Raw genomic sequence first — 20,300 nt, forward strand, 5'->3', positions numbered from 1 at the left:
TTAAACTTAAACACTTCTAATGATGGGGATACTGCCTTACTAAGACTCGCCCCATGTTTCTTTAAGATTGGTAAAGTGTTCTGGGATAAAATCATTTTACTCTTCTCTGCTTGGGTTTTCCATGAATTCTTTGAATCTAGAGAAACACCCAGGTAGGTAAAATTCGTTACTAGTTCCAACTTTTGATAGTTTAAAAATAAGTTCCCCCTAAAGGTTTTATGAGGGTTTATGGCCGTACATTTTGGTTTTTTCGTATTGCTCTCCAGGCCTTTTTTGTTGCAATAAAGTCGAAATGAGTTTAAAAGGGATTGTAGACCTTTGGGTGTTTGCGAGATTAAAATTGTGTTGTCTGCAAATAAGAGGGTGGGGACCCTTTCTCCATTAAATGAATATGGACTGAATACATTCACAAAGGTTTCTGTTTTGCTAAGCTAACTAGCTGAGAGAAATCTCCCAATTTTAACAAATTATGTGCCACAGTGTTTTCCCTACTGAGTTCACATGTATTGAACTGATTTTTGCTACAATTATTTTACCATTTCAGGACATCTGCCTGGGATATTGTCTTGAACTTTCTCCTATGCTCCAACTAAAGGAGCATTGTTTTAACATTTCACATACTGGATGGCTTAACGTTGAAAAGTGGATTATTAGTAGCGGTAAATATGCATCTACCACTGGCAATAAGGTTACTAACACAGTCTAGGGCTCAGAATAGGTCTCAGAAAATTATTCCTATGCTCAACCCTTAGTAGCTTGGCTGTGAACACACAATACAAACCCAGCATACAATAACATATAATACAGGAAATATTTTTATCTTTAAAAGGACATTAACATTTAAAAAATCCAATGTAGGGAACCGGTGATATGAATTTGTAAAGAATTAGCACTATATAGCACATAGAAACCTAAAGCGCCTAGTGGGACCTCTGGTCGTGATAGACCAGAACAAAGCCAAAGTTTCAGGCTAACTGCGATGGAGCTCTGCATGGCTATGCCTCCCGGTAGTCCTCGGTCAAAGGGTTTACCTTCTGACTTAGAAACGTTTCTGGATCTTTTTCTGCTGGGGGTCCCTCGAAGCTCTCCAATGGTCTGGATGCGGTGAGGGTTCGCCGGCTTGCCTTTCAATGAGCTCCCGGTCAAACTATGGAAGTCAGACCTCTGGAGCTTTCCAGCAGGACTAACCAAGGATCCAGAGCAGCTCGCGGTTAAAGGTGGGCAGCTTGACCCTCGTGGTTGGGGCCGGTCAAATCTGTTACCTTCGGACTTAAAAACTTTTATGGAGCTTTTCTCATGGGGTCCCTCAATGCTCGTTACCAGGCTAGTTGAGTGAGGGTTTGCCGGCTTGGCTTTCAACCATCTCCCAAGCAAACTCTGGAAGTCGTACCTTTGGAGCTTTTTAGCAGGACGTACCTGGAGGGCAGGCCGGCTCGCAGTTTAGGGTCGCCGGCTTGGATGGCCAGGTCGAGCCTGTCCACTTATGGAGCTTATTTTCAAATCTGCTCCAAACTTCTAGAACTTCTTCCTGAAGATCCTCTGAGGGTCTAAAAGTGTCCAAACCGTACTCCAATGGTCCGGAGGCTTCAAGATGGTCCTTTAAAGTTGGGGACTTCAATTCCCACTGTCCACTTGGACAGTAACTGGACAGGGCTTCTACTGCCCCTTCTTCTTCTTATGAAGCTCATTGTTTGCAACTCCTTCCCCTTGCTCTGGCAATACTGTGCAGCAGAGCCCTCACCTCCCAGATGGTTCCTTTACCCCAGGTGCCGCTTATCACTTCATTAAAGCAGCCTGGGTAATCCACTTAACTTTGACCAAACAGGGCAGCCCACTGGAAGGCTGAATTTTGGCTTACTGACAAGAAAGTCTTATAACTTCGTTTCTGTACATGTTAGGATAAATTCACAACAGCATATTGTTAGATTTACCAATACAATTCTCCAAAGTCCTTCAATGATATTTTTCTGCAATCCCTAACGTTAGTTATTAATTAATAAGGTATTTGCTTGTTAACCTATGTGGCTGAGGATCTATAATGGGGAAAATTAAGTGTCCAATTTCTCCAACACCACGGCTTATAAAACATATTTTATATAGAACCTGCATATATCTACTGGATCTCCCCACCCCTGAAACACCTAGAGGAGACTTTAAGGGTTCTGAATATACAAAAATAATATACTCAGTCCACAGTGCTCATAGCACAAAAGTAGATTTCGGGAAGCACTTTACTACAATGAGGGAAGTGAAAGGTGCAATTTCACTATCCCCATGGCATATAGAATGTCTTTTATAAGGGTCATCCTTATAAGTACCTGACCCCCACCCCTGAGACACCTAGGGAAGACCCTGGGGGTATCTGATATATCAAAATATTGTTGTTTATCAATGTTTACATGTCCCAAAAACCAAATTCGAGTTCAGGCACAATTTACATTTAAAAAGCAGCCCTGCAATACAGGGCTGCTTTTAAACTGACCCCAGGCTCTCAGCAGTGCACACATGCAGGTACAGAAAGAAGGGCTGCTGGCCTCTAAATTGACATGCCCTGTCATATACTAGGGACTTAAATGTAGTTTTAATTCCCCTCTCCTATTATGTACTAGGACCTTATAGGGGAGGGCATGCCAATCATGGGATACCCTAACCCATAGTGCACCCTAGTGTATGTAGGTGTTTTCACTGTATTCTAAGTGAGTTTTCAGAATAGCACTGGCCCTGGGCCTGGTGAGGCAAAGCCCAAGGACAGTGAGAGTCAGTTACCACAAGTACTAATCAGCAAAAAAATGGGGGTGCCCTGACCACAAGGATGCCTTTGCAACACTTAAGGACTACATACGTTTCCCACCTATTTCTCTGCATTTTGTGTCTTCTCTATGTTGCCTGACACACAGTACATATGAACTGACCAATGAACTGAGTGGTCTGACCAGATGAGGTGATTCCAGGAGCAAACACTAAGAATATAATATTGTCTGACCTAACGGATTGTGGGCAATCTCCATGGCATCCCTCTCACTCACAAAAATATTATGGCAATGGTGATGGTGATGGATGATTTTGCTGTTCTGCATTGCCTGCTGATTTCGAACTGCTAACAGAGATTTTGCAGAACTTACCTGGCAAGCTAATTTTCCTGATGCAGACTCATCTGGCTTCTTTCCTGAACTGATGCTTGTGCTGTATGTGATTGTGGTCTCTTCCTTCGGGCACTTCTCAAACTGGCAAAATTATCACTTTCCTGAACTCTTGAGCTTTTAGTACTTATTTGGCCCTTTCCCTACTTGTTGTATTACCCTATGCAGTCTACTTATGCACTCATCTTTCTAATATTTGATAAACTAAACAAATTTTTCTACTTTGACTTAGCTGACATATTTTATCCTTACATAGCGAGAGTGCATTTCCAATTTGTGTTTACTAATGACTAAGGGAGAACCTATTAGAGCGATCTCAGAACATCAAATTCTAATGTTATTATTCTGTATGGCTTTAGCTGAACTCTTGGTATGCATGATTTTGGCTCGCCTACATTTCTTCAGTAGATTCTTTAGCTTTATAATATTGTTTTGAGAGTAATCTACATGGGCTTGATAGGAACGTTGTAATTCAGTTATCCAATTCCTGGTCCTAATTAGATGACTGTTAGGAGCCTTTATATCCAATCCTTCTCAGCACACAGAAAGGTCCATCAGAGGACCAAGAGAGAGTGAATTTTATGATCCTTGAAATTCATGTCTGTTTTAGTATAATGGAGCCCAGTAAGCGATACAGTACTCCTACTTCTGCAAACGTTGGATAGCACCATTTGTCTAGAGTCCACGTGGCAATGTCTTTTTCTGGCAATGGCCTCCAACTGCATCCAGTCATGCTTAGATCACACTAATGCCATCTGAGTAGCCAAAACAATGCATTGCCACCTGCAACTTGTGCAATGCACTGCAGCACCCCTATGGGTCGGCATTTCCAAGTGCGAACACATCTTACCCATCCCACAAACTCAGCACTGGCTTCCTTTGTGTAAACAATACTCATTCAAAGTCATGACTGTTCTCCATAAGCCAATTTTCATTTGTTCTCCAGGGTTTCTAGCCTCTAAATGTAGTTGGTCTTCCCATAGATTTTCTTTACGCTCATCTAATTTGTACCTTTTGACAGTCCCAAAGTCTTCAGGACAAACTATTTTGAACACCTGTGGCCTAGCTATAGAACTCTCTTTCTGTCCAGTTACAAATCAAAAACCCATATATAAAACCCCTCATTAAAACTGGCCTCTTAATTCTGACAGGGCTAGTAAAAGCAGTTATGGGCCCAGCTGAAATTATGAGATCTGTTGGATCACTGTGGATCTTTTCATTTTCACATGAAGATGAAGATTTTGGTTGATGAAAGCAGAGGACATCTTTGTGTGAAATTCAACATAAAAATGAGGGTTTGGTGGTATTGGACCTGGAGTTGCAAATTCCCCCAATAATTCCTCTCACGAAGGTGGACCCTCAGGGTTCCACTTGTACACCCCTGGAAACTCTGGCCTTATGGATTCACTGGCATCAACCAGTATTGGGAGCTCTGATGGTTCTTTGCTACAGCAAAGATTAACAGTCCATTTGGAATATGAGCATTGGAGCCAGACACTGCTAAGTACTAACTTTGAGTCTTAATCTTATCCTTTTTCTTCTTTGATTTGTTCCGTTGATTAAATTCTATAGCACCACAATGGTTGGTATACACAACTCTAATGAATGCTTAATGACATAAATAACACATCAGTTTGGTACTCAAACAATTAACATCAATTTATGACACCTTCATCCATGGGAAAACGATAACTCCCACTTAAGAAAATTAATTTATAGGAGTAATCCTATTGAAAACATAAGAAAAAACCTTGACAGATTAAGCTGGGTGAGGTGCATATATTTAGAATGTTACCTAGAGAGATGGAATGTAGAAAGTTTTTGGGGGATTCCTTATGTGGTATTTGGCAGCAGGTAGTCCTCCTGTTAGGTTAGCGCTGCTACGTTTACTTACCAAGCAACTTCGGACGAAGTCAGAACTACTTGGAATTGCTTATGCCTCTTCTGGTGACAAGCAGGAACGGTTTCAGTGTCGGAGCTGTGTGACTGATTGTGCTGATTTTCTGTGCTTTTACTTCCTGGTATATGTTCACAGGATATTTTGTGAAAACTGATGTGGCTGTTTTTTTTTGCAGTGTAGCTGCCTTTTTCCTCTTGTGGCAGGTGCATGTCAAGAGCTGAGGGTGGTGGTTTTCACTGAGACGCATGAGGTGTCATAAATCACATAATTTACTGCACGTGATGCTCACAACGGCAGGGTAGTTCTTCAGCGACTTTATTTTTATTATTATTTATTGTTCGACCAATAGCATGATCATACACAGCATACAAATCTCAAATACACATTATTACATAAAAGCATTAAAAACAAGTTCTTAAAACGATGATTTAAAACATAGTCTGGCTCAACTGCCAGTTTGACTTAAAACAGGTTACAATTTTACAGATCTGTAAAATGGAGATATACATTCAAAGACACATATATTAAAGCCAGTCTAACCCCAACACTTGCTATGATATAACTTTCGATCTCTGCCACTAAGCATATAACAGGTATCTGGTTATTGTAAAAACAAGCCACTTTGTTGTATATGACCTGAATATGCATAAAGTTTCAGAGGGGCATGAGAAGGAAAGCAGTCAGCGGGACACAGGAAAATAAAATGTTCTATGGTCTCTGGGGCAGTATGACAGGATGGGCACAAGGGAGATATAGTAACATCAGACCAACTGTTTTTCCATGCATTTAGTGGAAGAGTCCCTGTCCTAAACTGTATGTAAAGTGCTTGTGCCTGAGGGGGTTCGATATCATCCATAAACATGTCAAACTTAAAACAACTTTTAACATTTAAAAATTGAAGAGTTAAAGTGCCACGTACTGCAGTATCGATAAAGGAAGAATCTACAAAGTCCCAATATCTCTTTTTTAACAAGGGGGCCATTATTTTTGTGATAGACTGTGGGGCCTCCCACATCACATCCTGGCCCAGTATAAGGAAGCACTCCCTGACCCTATTAAACCATGGCAGTTGGCCTGTCTGTATTTGAAGGGTTAGTAATTCCACCACTGCTTCTTTTACAGGGATCGTGGTATTCTTAGTCTGACCCTAAACGTTAAAGCTTTAAGAACAGCAAGATGTGTAATGGACTTGAGCCCCATGTCAAGGTGTAGTGGCAGTATTGGTGTATTGATAGGGAGATTGAGGATTACCCTTAAAAAATTGTTTTCCACTACCTCCAGCTGTTTCACATTCTCCAGCCCCCACAATGCGCCCCTTAGAGGGCCATACCTAGGCCTTTGGCCCTGTGTATTTAGAGTATGGGAGAGATTGGGCGAAAGGTTGAGCGTTTTGCCCTCTTTGCTATTGCGCAATCTGCGTGTTGCAGTGCCAACTCACTCTTCTGAATTTGGGGTGTCCATGCTAGATTATCACTAATTCTGACTCCTAGGTAGTCAAAAGCCTTGACCTGTTCTAAATGTTGGGTACCCAACATCAGTTTTCCCGTGGTGGATTTATAGGAGTTAAAAACCATGGGCCATATTTATGAAGGCCTTGCGCCGTCGGTGCGTCACTTTTAACATGGGAAAAATTGACGCACCGGTGGCGCAAGGCTTTCATAAATAAGGTCCCATGTATTTTGTTTTAGAGCAGTTAATCTCAACGCCCCAATCTTTGCATGCATCGGCAAACTGTTCTGAATGCCCAGCGGGGTCTTGGAAATGAGCAATGTGTTGCCAGTGAATAGCAAAGAGGGCAAAAGGCTACCTGCTACTCTTGGTGGATCATCTCCACAATCGTATAACTGTTTTATTAGTCCATTAATGTACAAAGTAAAAAGAGTTGGGGCAAGCACAGAACCCTGGCGTACACCTTTGGATATTACTATGCTGTTAGAGAGGCTACCATCTGACTTCCACCTAACTTTGGCGTAGTTGTCATGATGTAAACGGACCAAAAGGTGAAGGAAGTCACCTGGGAGTCCTAGTTTTCTTAGTGCGGCCCAAAGATTGTTGCGGTCAATGGAATCAAAAGCCATTTTGAGGTCTACAAATATGATTTATAAGTAACCCTTCGGGATCTTCACTTCCTTCCAAATGAGCAACAGGAATCTAAACACTTGATCTAGGGTACTCGTGGATGACCTAAAGACTGCCTGCAGGTGTGAAAAAGTTTTGTTCTCCTCTATCTAATTTTGGAGACGCAGCAGAATTACTTTGCAAAAAACATTTTGGGAGATATCTATAAGACCTATTGGTCTGTAATTTGATATCTTTTAAAAATGGGAATTATTTCGGCTCCTTTCCAGGTTGGGGGGATATCCCCACCACACTGGATAGCATTGAAGACCTTTTGGAGCAATGGGCCCCAGATATTAGGCTCTGCTTTGTACAGGTCTCCTGGGAGTCTATCTAAACCAGGCACTTTCTCAGTCTGGAGTAGGTTGATTACTGTTATAATTTCCTTTATGGAGAAAACTTCAGCATATTCCTGTGTTGACAATAAGATACCTTCCCCTGCTACTACTACTATTCCCTTCTCTGGGTCAGGGGCCACATCGATATAAAGCTTTTCAAAATAAATCTTCCCAGACATGTTGTTGTATGTCATAGTCATCTTCACTGACCTGCTTAGTTGAGCCTTTAGACAGAAGGTGCCCAAAAATTTGACTATCCTTCTGTCTAGAGGTCTCAGCTAATATAAGCCAGTTGGCAGCCTCCCAGCTTCTTTTAGCCCTATCCTGAGCCCTCTTATACATCGTTCTTCTGTTCTTAATATCATCTTGTGTTCCCTGCTTTACTGCCACTGTTAGATTAACTTTAGCTAGTCTGCAACCCTCATTATCCCTTGGGGCGATGTTTCGTTTGGATGTATTAAAATTAGATAGTTTACAAAAATATGGTTTAATGCTATTAGACAATTTTTGGAAGCTGGCCACAATAAAATCATCATCTTTTTGGTCTAGGTCACTAAGAGCCATAAGGGTCTGTGCCACTTCTTTACACATTTTAGGGAGTATTTTTTCATCTGCCGTGACCTGGGGCCATTTGACTCTCCTGTTATTGTTTGTGGTTACAATTGGTGCTGTTGTTTGATTATAAAAAATAGGGAGGCCGGTTAGCTCCAGAAAGAGGGCATTGTGATCGCTGTCCTCATAGTTTTGGACGATCATATCCTTGACATATGGCCGCAAATCAAGGTCCACCATAATATAATCTATCCTACTTTTAATACTCCCCCTCTTGAATGTAAATTTAGCTTTCTCACCAGAGTGTGTCCGCCCATTACAGGCACACACCCCATGGGCTAAAGTAAGAGACAAAATCTGCTGCCCAACCTTGGTGCATCTTTTAATAGGAAAAATGTGTAGCTTATTTACACCTCATAGCTTGCTCTTCTTCCTGTACTAATTCTTGTACAAAATCTTCTGCCTCGTAAATCGTATTGAAATCGCCAGCTAGGATAAGATAAAACTCTCCACTACAGGTTTCGAGAAAATTGGTAAGCGTTGTTCTTCTTTTTTAAAGGAGGTCCAACGTATACGAATTGGCAACTCGCGCCAACGGGACCAAAGAGGGGAGGATACGGTAGTCGCAAGAGAGGTAAAAGGGGCGGCCGCAAACACAGAGGGAAGAACCCAGTACCAGACCAGATCATGGAAGGCGAACCAGGGGAGGTGAATTGTATCAATAATATTCAAATTATGAACTTGACTGCTAGGGAATTCTCCCAGGAAACACTTGCTGCATTGAAAAAAGGTTTAAACTTTTGTCCGAATGGTTTATGTAATGTGACTGATGTAAAAATCGATGTTTACAAATTCATCAGACAATTAAAAATTAAAAAGTTTTTTGCAACAAATGGTGTGGAGAGGAATCAATCATCTAATAGAGTATGGGGGGAGGTTACCATTCAGGATGTGGAAGCAACTAGATTACTACTTTCTATTACTGAAAATGAAAATGATCCTGTCACACTGCAGCGTGTTTTACAAGAATTAGATTACTGCACAAACTATAGTGAAGACAGTGGATTGAAAAACAAATCTAAATGGACCCCCCAATTATCTAAAAACAACAATATTGATGCCTTTTATAAAACTATTATGCAGGAACTAAACATACTGGAGAAGAAAATTGCCAAATCTAGAACATCTCCTTATCTTAATAATTTGACTACACGTGCGAGATCAGCCCTTAAAACCTTAGCTGAGGACCCTACCCTTATAGTTAAAGAAGCTGATAAGGGAGGAAATTTTGTTTTAATGGATAAACTGAAATATGATCAAGAGATTCTTACACAATTAGGCAATCAAGTCTGGTATGCTGAATTACCTTCGAACCCCATCTTTTCAATTGTTACTAAGATCAACGACTATTTGAAGTATTGTTATCATGAGACTATCTTATCGATTGACGAATACAAATATTTAACGGTGGATCGCCCACGCTATCCATGCTTATACACCTTACACAAGGTGCATAAGGACATTGCCTCCCCACCTGGGAGGCCTATAGTATCTGGAATTGGGGGGCCCACTGAAAACCTGTCAGAGTTTGTCGATATTTTCTTACGTCCTTATGTTATTGGTTTACCCTCCTATATTAGGGACACTAAGGATGTTCTCAATATTTTCAATGATTTTAAATGGGAACGTGAGATGTTGATGGTTACTATGGACGTATCCTAATTTGCACCGTCTTTCGCTTGCCTCTATATGGGGTGGATGGAGGCGGTGCATGTCTGGGGCCCTGGTGGTGCCAATTGGCACCAATACATCAATTATTATGGAAGATACATGGATGATCTTCTTCTGATCTGGACAGGTAGTGAAACACAACTTTTGGATTTCTTTGCGTATATGAATAAGAACTCATACAATATGACTTTCACTATTAATTATAGTCGTTCTGAAATAGTCTTTTTAGATCTCAAGCTATATGTTCACAATGAAAAACTCTGCAGTAAACTATTTAGGAAGGAAACTTCATGTAATTCAGTTTTACATGGTAGTAGCTCACATCCTAAGTCCCAGATTAACTCAATCCCTTTTGGTGAGTTCTATAGAGCTTGTCGTAATTGCAGTGAAGAGACTGAATTCTTAATCTGTGTCAATGATATAGAAAACAGATTTCTATCTAGAGGTTACAGACAGGACGTAGTTAGAAGGGCTAAAAACAGAGCTCTCAAACTTAAAAGAATGGAAACTTTACAAATTAAATCTAAACCTGCTACAACTAAGAATCCAGTGAGATTTGTTACAGGTTACAATGTCTGGTCAACACAAATTTATGGAATTTTTAAACAATATTGGTTCATGCTTCCATCTGACCCCTCCTTGAAAGACCATATACTGACCCACCCATCGATTACATATCGTAGAGGCACTACAATTAGAAACATGATCAGTCCCAGTTATCCCAAGAATAGCCATAAACCATCATGGCTACATACCTTTAATAAAGGGTCTTTTCGTTGTGGGAACTGTGTCATGTGCAGAATGTCTTTGCATGGTACCAAATCTTTTAATTACAATGACTCTGGTACTTATCATATCAAGACACATATTGACTCCAATACAACTTATGTCATATATGCTATCCTATGTAAATGTAACAAGGTTTATATTGGGAGCACGATCAGGAAACTTAAAGATAGGGTCGGTGAACATTTCAGGGCTCTCAAAAACAGAGACGAAAGAGTACCTATAGCAGTACATGCTATTAACTGTCCTTTGCAAACAGAGCACCTGACAATGTCTTTTCATGGCATAGAAATAGTACCAATTGATGTAAGGGGGGGAAATCGTGAACTCAAATTGAGACAACAGGAGGCACGCTGGATTATGAGGACCCATGCAGTAGAGATGGGGCTTAACTTCGATGAGGAGTTGCAATACTTTTTGTGTTGATTAGTTATGAAATCACACTTCCTGTTGTTGTTTCTCTCCAAGCCTCTGTTAGAATTACCATCTGAATCAATTGTAATGAACTGGAGTGAACTAATGTACTTACATGATGTTTTTCTGTTTGTGACCTTTGGATATATGTTACTAGAGATTAATATAGTCTCATGTGCTTTATACCTAATCACTGATTACTTTAGACTCATGCCTGTTATTATGTATGTGACTTTCATTTATATCTTGTGTCTTTACGTTTTCTGTACTCTAATATTTCTGGCAGCGGCTATTGTTTATTCTCTTGATGAAGATTGGATTTTTTATGAAGAAAACAATAAAGGAAGATGAAATGAAGAAATTCTGATCTCTTGGACTTAATAATTGGACTCATATACTGATGAATGTTTAGCTCAGGATATCATTTTTGTGGTCTCATTTAACATTTGTGGCTTGTTCTTGTTGTCACATTGTTTGGTTCTGGTTAGGTGAGCAGGACCTTATCCTTGGAGCTGTACGAATAACGTATCTCGTAACTAGTTTTTTCTTCCCAGCGCAACTAACCCTCATTCAACTATCCTCACTGTTTCTATTGTATATTTGAGGGTGCAGCAGGGAAGATTTTAGGCACTTAAGCACGATACTTACTTGAATATGTGTGCTCGCAATGATCGTAGCAAAGTGGCGGATGACCTCTTTAAGAGTCTCAATGCCGGAGCCTCAGTTAATAAAGCTGTAGCCTTGGGCACATCCAGATCCAATGATGGACTTAAATCCAAATTTATAAGGCTAGAACGCCTAAAAAAACAGGAGATTAGTAAATGGTGGGACGGGGCAACACTGAAAGAATACCAAAGACTAGATAGAATCCCACGTGGTCTTCGATCACAGCTCTTTCCCACATATGATGACTTGGAGGATGATCTCCTCTTAATTTGGGAAAAAGAACTGACAGGAAACTCTATGAGGTTAATGAACTTACTCATAGAGAACTCCGAAAGAAAAGTAACTAAAATTATTCAGGAGGTTGACATCTTAGAAAAAGAAATAGCGGATTTACAGAAAACGGAAGGGACCAAAAAGAACTATAACATTTTGAATGAGATCTTAAACAAATATGAGGAGGACATTAAACAGAGAAAAGCACGAAAACTGAAACGTGATGAGCAAGACTATACCATGGGCAGGGTTTTTACCTTTGCTAAAAGATTCGATACATTAGTGAACAATGACACACTTAGCAAGGATAATAAGATTGCTTCAACTAGTAGTCTTAATACTATTTCCTCTAGCAGCTTATCAGCTAGTGGAGATGAAAGTAATATCAATCAGGATCAGACTAATGCAGGACCTCCCTCTTCCTCTTCTTCTTTTTTAAAGGAGGTCCAACGTATACGAATTGGCAACTCGTGCCAACGGGACCAAAGAGGGGAGGATACGGTAGTCGCGACAGAGGTAAAAGGGGCGGCCGCAAACACAGGGGGAAGAACCCAGTACCAGACCAGATCATGGAAGGCGAACCAGGGGTGGTGAATTGTATCAATGATATTCAAATTATGAACTTGACTGATAGGGAATTCTCCCAGGAAACACTTGCTGCATTGAAAAAAGGTTTAAACTTTTGTCCGACTGGCTTATGTAATGTGACTGATGTACAAATCGATGTTTACAAATTCATTAGACAATTAAAAATTAAAAAGTTTTTTGCAACAAATCGTGTGGAGAGGAATCAATCATCTAATAGAGTATGGGGGGGGAGGTTACCATTTAGGATGTGGAAGCAACTAGATTACTACTTTCTATTACTGAAAATGAAAATGATCCTGTCACACTGCAGCGTGTTTTACAAGAACTAGATTACTGCACAAACTATAGTGAAGACAGTGGATTGAAAAACAAATCTAAATGGACCCCCCAATTATCTAAAAACAACAATATTGATGCCTTTTATAAAATTATTATGCAGGAACTAAACATACTGGAGAAGAAAATTGCCAAATCTAGAACATCTCCTTATCTTAATAATTTGACTACACGTGAGAGATCAGCCCTTAAAACCTTAGCTGAGGACCCTACCCTTATAGTTAAAGAAGCTGATAAGGGAGGAAATGTTGTTTCAATGGATAAACTGAAATATGTTGTAAATCAATTGTGGGGGGGGGGGGTTGGATCACTTGTCCTGCTAACCTGGGTTTTCAGGTCGCTGGGATGTCCCTTGGTAAAAAACCCTCATACACGTGAGTGGGTATCTTTGTGGGTAGCGGTATATCTTGGTTCTCCGCTATTGCACTCTCGTGACTGCATAATCACAGGGTTAGTTGGTATGCATCCTCCACCAGGAGGTTGTAACCCGAGGTTAAAAGCAGTAGTGTCCAGTGATAAGTGGTGTAAGTGGTATTTAAAATAACTCGGACAGCCGGGGTAAGTATTTATTATTCCGGATTCGAGTTAAAACAAGAAAATGTTGGTTGATATGCGTAGGGAGAATTGTTAGGATTCTCACGCTATCTATTTTCGTTAGATAAAAAGGTCGACTAGTTTCAGCCCTAGTTGCCTGGGGGGTCGGTGGGCTTTCTTCAGGACCAGGTGAGAAATGTGTAGCAAAGTGACATATTAGTCCTCTGCTGGGTGAAGGTCAATGTTGTGCCTGTGAATACAAACAATAAGGGTGACCTCGGTGAGGGTGGTGGGACTATTATACAGTTGGTTTGTGTGATTAAAATGTTTGTTTGCTCACCATATACTGCTGGCAGTATCCACATACTCGTGACTCTGGCAACCAAACTATTGTTGTCAATCTCATTTGTGGTCGGGCTGGTTGAAAGCTAGACTAGCAATAGGGCTAACACACGTTTCATATTAAAGTTTGAGGTTTAAGTGCCGATCAAGTATCTACGAGGTGTTTATAATAGTATACATGTGTGATTATTGTGACATTCACAACTATCGCATTCATACTTAACGTACCTTCGCGCACTCCGTTCTGCGCTTCCTCGGGTGACAGGGAGTAAAAACAACAATATTGATGCCTTTTATAAAACTATTATGCAGGAACTAAACATACTGGAGAAGAAAATTGCCAAATCTAGAACATCTCCTTATCTTAATAATTTGACTACACGTGAGAGATCAGCCCTTAAAACCTTAGCTGAGGACCCTACCCTTATAGTTAAAGAAGCTGATAAGGGAGGAAATGTTGTTTTAATGGATAAACTGAAATATGATCAAGAGATTCTTACACAATTAGGCAATCAAGTCTGGTATGCTGAATTACCTTCGAACCCCATCTTTTCAATTGTTACTAAGATCAACGACTATTTGAAGTATTGTTATCATGAGACTATCTTATCGATTGAGGAATACAAATACTTAACAGTGGATCGCCCATGCTATCCATGCTTATACACCTTACCCAAGGTGCATAAGGACATTGCCTCCCCACCTGGGAGGCCTATAGTATCTGGAATTGGAGGCCCACTGAAAAACTGTCAGAGTTTGTCGATATTTTCTTACGTCCTTATGTTATTGGTTTACCCTCCTATATTAGGGACACTAAGGATGTTCTCAATATTTTCAATGATTTTAAATGGGAACCTGAGATGTTGATGGTTACTATGGACGTCTCCCAATTATACACCAATATTGGACACAATATGGGTATTTTGGGATCGGAACACTATCTTCATAAAAGACCAGTTGAATTATTAGATCATACCAACATGTTATTGACTATGTCTAAACTTATTTTGGACAATAATGTTTTCCTTTTCAATGATAAATGGTATCGGCAGAAGTGTGGAGTGGCCATGGGTTCCAGATTTGCACCGTCTTTCGCTTGCCTCTATATGGGGTGGATGGAGGCGGTGCATGTCTGGGGCCCTGTTGGTGCCAATTGGCACCAATACATCAATTATTATGGAAGATACATTGATGATCTTCTTCTGATCTGGACAGGTAGTGAAACACAACTTTTCGATTTCTTTGCGTATATGAATAAGAACTCATACAATATGACTTTCACTATTAATTATAGTCGTTCTGAAATAGTCTTTTTAGATCTCAAGCTATATGTTCACAATGAAAAACTCTGCAGTAAACTATTTAGGAAGGAAACTTCATGTAATTCAGTTTTACATGGTAGTAGCTCACATCCTAAGTCCCAGATTAACTCAATCCCTTTTGGTGAGTTCTATAGAGCTCGTCGTAATTGCAGTGAAGAGACTGAATTCTTAATCTCTGTCAATGATATAGAAAACAGACTTCTATCTAGAGGTTACAGACAGGACGTAGTTAGAAGGGCTAAAAACAGAGCTCTCAAACTTAAAAGAATGGAAACTTTACAAATTAAATCTAAACCTGCTACAACTAAGAATCCAGTGAGATTTGTTACAGGTTACAATGTCTGGTCAACACAAATTTATGGAATTTTTAAAAAATATTGGTTCATGCTTACATCTGACCCCTCCTTGAAAGACCATATACTGACCCACCCATCGATTACATATCGTAGAGGCACTACAATTAGAAACATGATCAGTCCCAGTTATCCCAAGAATAGCCATGAACCATCATGGCTACATACCTTTAATAAAGGGTCTTTTCGTTGTGGGAACTGTGTCATGTGCAGAATGTCTTTGCATGGTACCAAATCTTTTAATTACAATGACTCTGGTACTTATCATATCAAGACACATATTGACTGCAATACAACTTATGTCATATATGCTATCCTATGTAAATGTAACAAGGTTTATATTGGGAGCACGATCAGGAAACTTAAAGATAGGGTCGGTGAACATTTCAGGGCTCTCAAAAACAGAGACAAAAGAGTACCTATAGCAGTACATGCTATTAACTGTCCTTCGCAAACAGAGCACCTGACAATGTCTTTTCATGGCATAGAAATAGTACCAATTGATGTAAGGGGGGGAAATCGTGAACTCAAATTGAGACAACAGGAGGCACGCTGGATTATGAGGACCCATGCGGTAGAGAGGGGGCTTAACTTCGATGAGGAGTTACAATACTTTTTGTGTTGATTAGTTATGAAATCACACTTCCTGTTGTTGTTTCTCTCCAAGCCTCTGTTGTCGTGTATTTCTATAGGTTCTGAATCAGTCCCCCTATTCCTGACCCTATTCTGGTTAAACTAACTATCAAGTTAACTAACAGTCAGCCCATGAGGCAAGAAAACCCCCATGATGCAGATACCGTTATCTGACGCAGTCACACTACGGCACAGGAACGTGTTATCTGATTAGGTCATAACGCTTGAGATCTAATTAGACAAGCGACATTCCTCCAGCCCCTGATAAGGCATACGACGTTCTCATAACAAATCAAACCTATGACAACCTGGACAATCCGTGCGGCCATTGTTTTGATTTCACAGAGAACTTTTGCAAAAGAATGTGCTAACGAGCAAGTCGTATGACATCTTTATTGACGTACCTATGTCCATCCTTACGTCAATCTCGGCACCTTTAAGGTATAAATATTGCCGATCTTGCCCTATGCAAACACACGCGTGGTGACAAGACAGAGCAGCCATACTTGCCGAAGCCGAGAGCAGAAGCAGACCCCGCTGGAGCAGCCCCGCCTTCCTGACGCGCTGAGAGACGCGCTGCTATCTCAAGCCGAGAGACCCAGCACCGGCGCTTTCGGGCAGCCCTCGCAGGCAGCCTGGAATATCGAGAGCAGAGAAAGAGATACCATTCCTCATTCATCCTAAATTCCAGGTACAGAACTGAATAACCCCTCACAGAGAATTCTTTAGTTATTCACTTGGCAAAAACAAACTTAACTTAAACTGTAACTTTCTATTCCCGCCCACGCATTAGACTTAGGTCAGGTACACGGGGTAGGCGTATTTAGAAACACCAGTTGAGTACGTTTAGTCAAATGTATATGTGTATGTAAATATATTTTAATCATTTTAAACATCATATGGCTCAGAAACCATATCAATGTTTTTACAGTATTATTTTATACTATTGCTTTTAATGTATGCACTTTACTAAACTATAAGTATTGCAATAATATCGATCCATTTCTCTTGTACGAGAAAAGAGACTGATCAATAAATAACACCTTTTTATTGAACACGCCCGTCTCTTCCTTTTCTCTACATCCTGATGAGACTAAGAATGCACGTACTGACTGAGTAAAATAATTGCCTTGTGCTCACACGACTCTCGAGATTGACTCTTGATTAGGGGAGAGCAAAGTTGTCATGTTCTATGGTTGTCAGAAACTAAATCCCTTCTTGTCTAATCAGGGAAGTTAATCCTTCCTTGAACATTCGAGAAAGTTTCTAGCGAACTCTGAGCTTAGCTGGCAAACCCAAAAATTAAGTCTAGTATCGACAGTAGTAGACCTAGTTAACGTCTGGCCTAGGCCTTTACTGCTGTAGGTACTATTCCAATGCGCAGAGCCTATTGGGAAGATAGGAACTACACTACATGGCGCCCAACGCGTTTGGAAAGGGCGATAAAACTAACGTAAGACATTTAGAGTAACTCAGTCGTGCTTTCTCACTCAGACCCCTTTTCCCAAATACTCCAAAGACGTCTGGAGTGGGTGAAAGGTTATATCCTCCAAAACCTCGCAGGAGGGAACTCCTATGTATGGTTCTTGGTCAAGTCAACGTTGAAGGATAAACAGTTCCAAAATATTGTACATCTAATCTCTGTTTCCATAAAGAAACCTGATCTGCAAACAAACATAATACCATCCTGTCTGTAAAATGGCAGAGAGTGATGATGAAAGAGAGGCAGTTAGATTAGCAACTGAACTCGCAGATGCTGATGCTACCATGCAAGCAGCAGACGCGGATATAATACTCATTCCGGTCATTAAAAGGAGATCTATAACCTTAAAACTTATAGAAAATGGACTGACACCTAGAGGTGGCACAGTCATATTCGTAATTGAGGCACACGAATATCGGCAGACAGAGGTATACTATTCATGGATACATTTTCCAGCAGCAAATGCTGTAACAAAGTACTTCCACTATTACAAAGTAGAGGAACCTCCTGAAACGTACACTCCTTTCGAGGAGGTGGAAGTACCACTCAAATTCCAAGAGCATTTGCTCTTATTTGATGGCGCCCTAAAACATAACAATCACATTACCAGGCTCGGTCCTTTAGGTAGACCAGGAGCAACGTGGCCGGTCTTAGCCGGATACACACCACATCCAGACATCGAAAGAATGCCTGCAGCAGAGCTGTTAATACAGCTAAAACAACTACTAAAAATTCATAGACAATTAGTTCAGTATGTAATGCGGACTTCAACAATTCAGCCAGCGATTAAACTTCCACAGCTGACCCCTCACCAGGGGAACACAAATAAAATCACACCACAGAACATCCAATCCTGCCTAGGTAAAGTTCCAGCTAAACGGGAACAAATACCATTCTGGTTGGCACAGAAAATCACCCAAATAGAGGCGGTGTTTCCTGACACCACCCCGCTGGAAAAACACAGGATTCTGACTATATGTCTCCCAATGGGAATCGCACCACACATAGAGGACTGTGACACTTGGGGTACAGTCTTTGCTTCCATCTACACAAAAACGCACGGTGTTCCTTCCATTTCGGTAATACCAGATGTGCTTAAACAAATTCAAGATGAATACGGTCCAGAACCTGCTTTAACTCTTGGTATGAAATTACTGAAAGACTTCAAGCAGGTCTCGGCTATATTACTAGCCAACATAAAAGGTGAAGCAGCAAACGTGGCGATCCGCCAGAGGTTAAAAGAGACAGATATAGCAGACTAACCAGCTGAAATTGCCAGAATCATAGAAAAATCCTATGAAAAACTAGGCAGAGATAGTCTAGGTGGAATACCAGTAAAACCGCAACTGACTACAAGTCCAGAAAAAATATTTTTTAATAATAATAATTCACCAAAAAAGAACTGGGATGGAAATAAACAATCCAATCCTAAAGAAAAGAAATTCCAGTCCCGAGGAAGGTCTCCGAGGCGAAGAGAGAAATCTCCAAACCAAAGACAGAGGTCACCACAGAGTGACCCCTCTGGGAATAGATATAACCTTAGAAATAGGGATAATATTAAAAAACCTGAGAGATATCAAGACATTGATACACGTCCCTCTCAATCTTTTCAGAATTCCTCGCAGAAATCGGAAAGAAGAGGACGATCAGAAGAGCACGCCAAGTCCAAAGACAAGGAATCTGCTCAGCTAAAAAAGAAATTACAATTTCCAAAAAAGAAGGTAGCCAGTATCAAGGTAGTTAAAAATGCCGAGAATACTGAGGACACAACTGAAAAACGGAGAATGGGCTCAGACAATGCTAGACAGCGCAGCAGAGGTGAGCATAGCTCGCAAAGTCCTTATGAATCATCTGGAGACAGTGGACACGAATGAATACCTTCAAGTGGAAACTGCAGACACCAGAGTTAGCAAGCCCCACAAGATATACGAGATAACATTACGTATAGAGGGAGATAAGACTAGGAAAATAAGGGGACTATTTTGGGATAACCTCTCCAAAGGCTATGACATCCTTCTAGCTGAAAAAGACTGGCCACCAGAGTTTGTCAGGGAGTGCCCTCATGGCGAAGAAGTAATTATGCCTGCCTTCTCGAATCAAATACCGATTCATAAAAAATACACACTTGCTAGAAAGTGGGCAGTGGCCTTAGCACCTGCTTTATATAAAAATCATGTAGGATGGGATGAGGATTCTCCTCCTCACAAAATCCAGTTAAAATCACAACCAACTGCACAAAGGCAGTACCCAATTAAGCAAGAAGCTAAAAAACAGGTAAATGAAATACTAGATCAGCTAGAATACCAGGGGGTGATTGAAACTTGCACCTCACAAATGAACAATCCTTTGTTTCCGGTCTCCAAACCAGACAATTCATATCGTCTAGTTTTGGATTACCGACACCTTAACACATGTTGCAAAACCTTTGTAGTGCAAAACTCACACAGTGCTGCACTAATGAATAACATAGTGCGCAAAAAATACAAAACAACCTTGGACATCTCCAATGGATTCTTTTGTCAAAACATAGCACCAGAGAGCAGATATTTAACTGCATTCTCAGTAAATGGCACTCAAAAACAATTCTTTCGGTTAGCCCAGGGGTACAAGAACAGCCCGGGGGTATTCTCAGCGAGAGTAACAGAATTACTACAACTATATGATGATGAAGCATTATCTTATGTCGATGACATTTACTTAACAGATGATGACTTGGAGACTCACTTGAAAAGGGTGAACACCATAATACTTGGGTTCGCTGCAGAGGGTTACAAATTTAACTTCAAAAAGT

Source organism: Lissotriton helveticus, chromosome 5_1 (genome assembly GCF_964261635.1).
Source record: "Lissotriton helveticus chromosome 5_1, aLisHel1.1, whole genome shotgun sequence".
Lineage (NCBI taxonomy): Eukaryota > Metazoa > Chordata > Amphibia > Caudata > Salamandridae > Lissotriton > Lissotriton helveticus.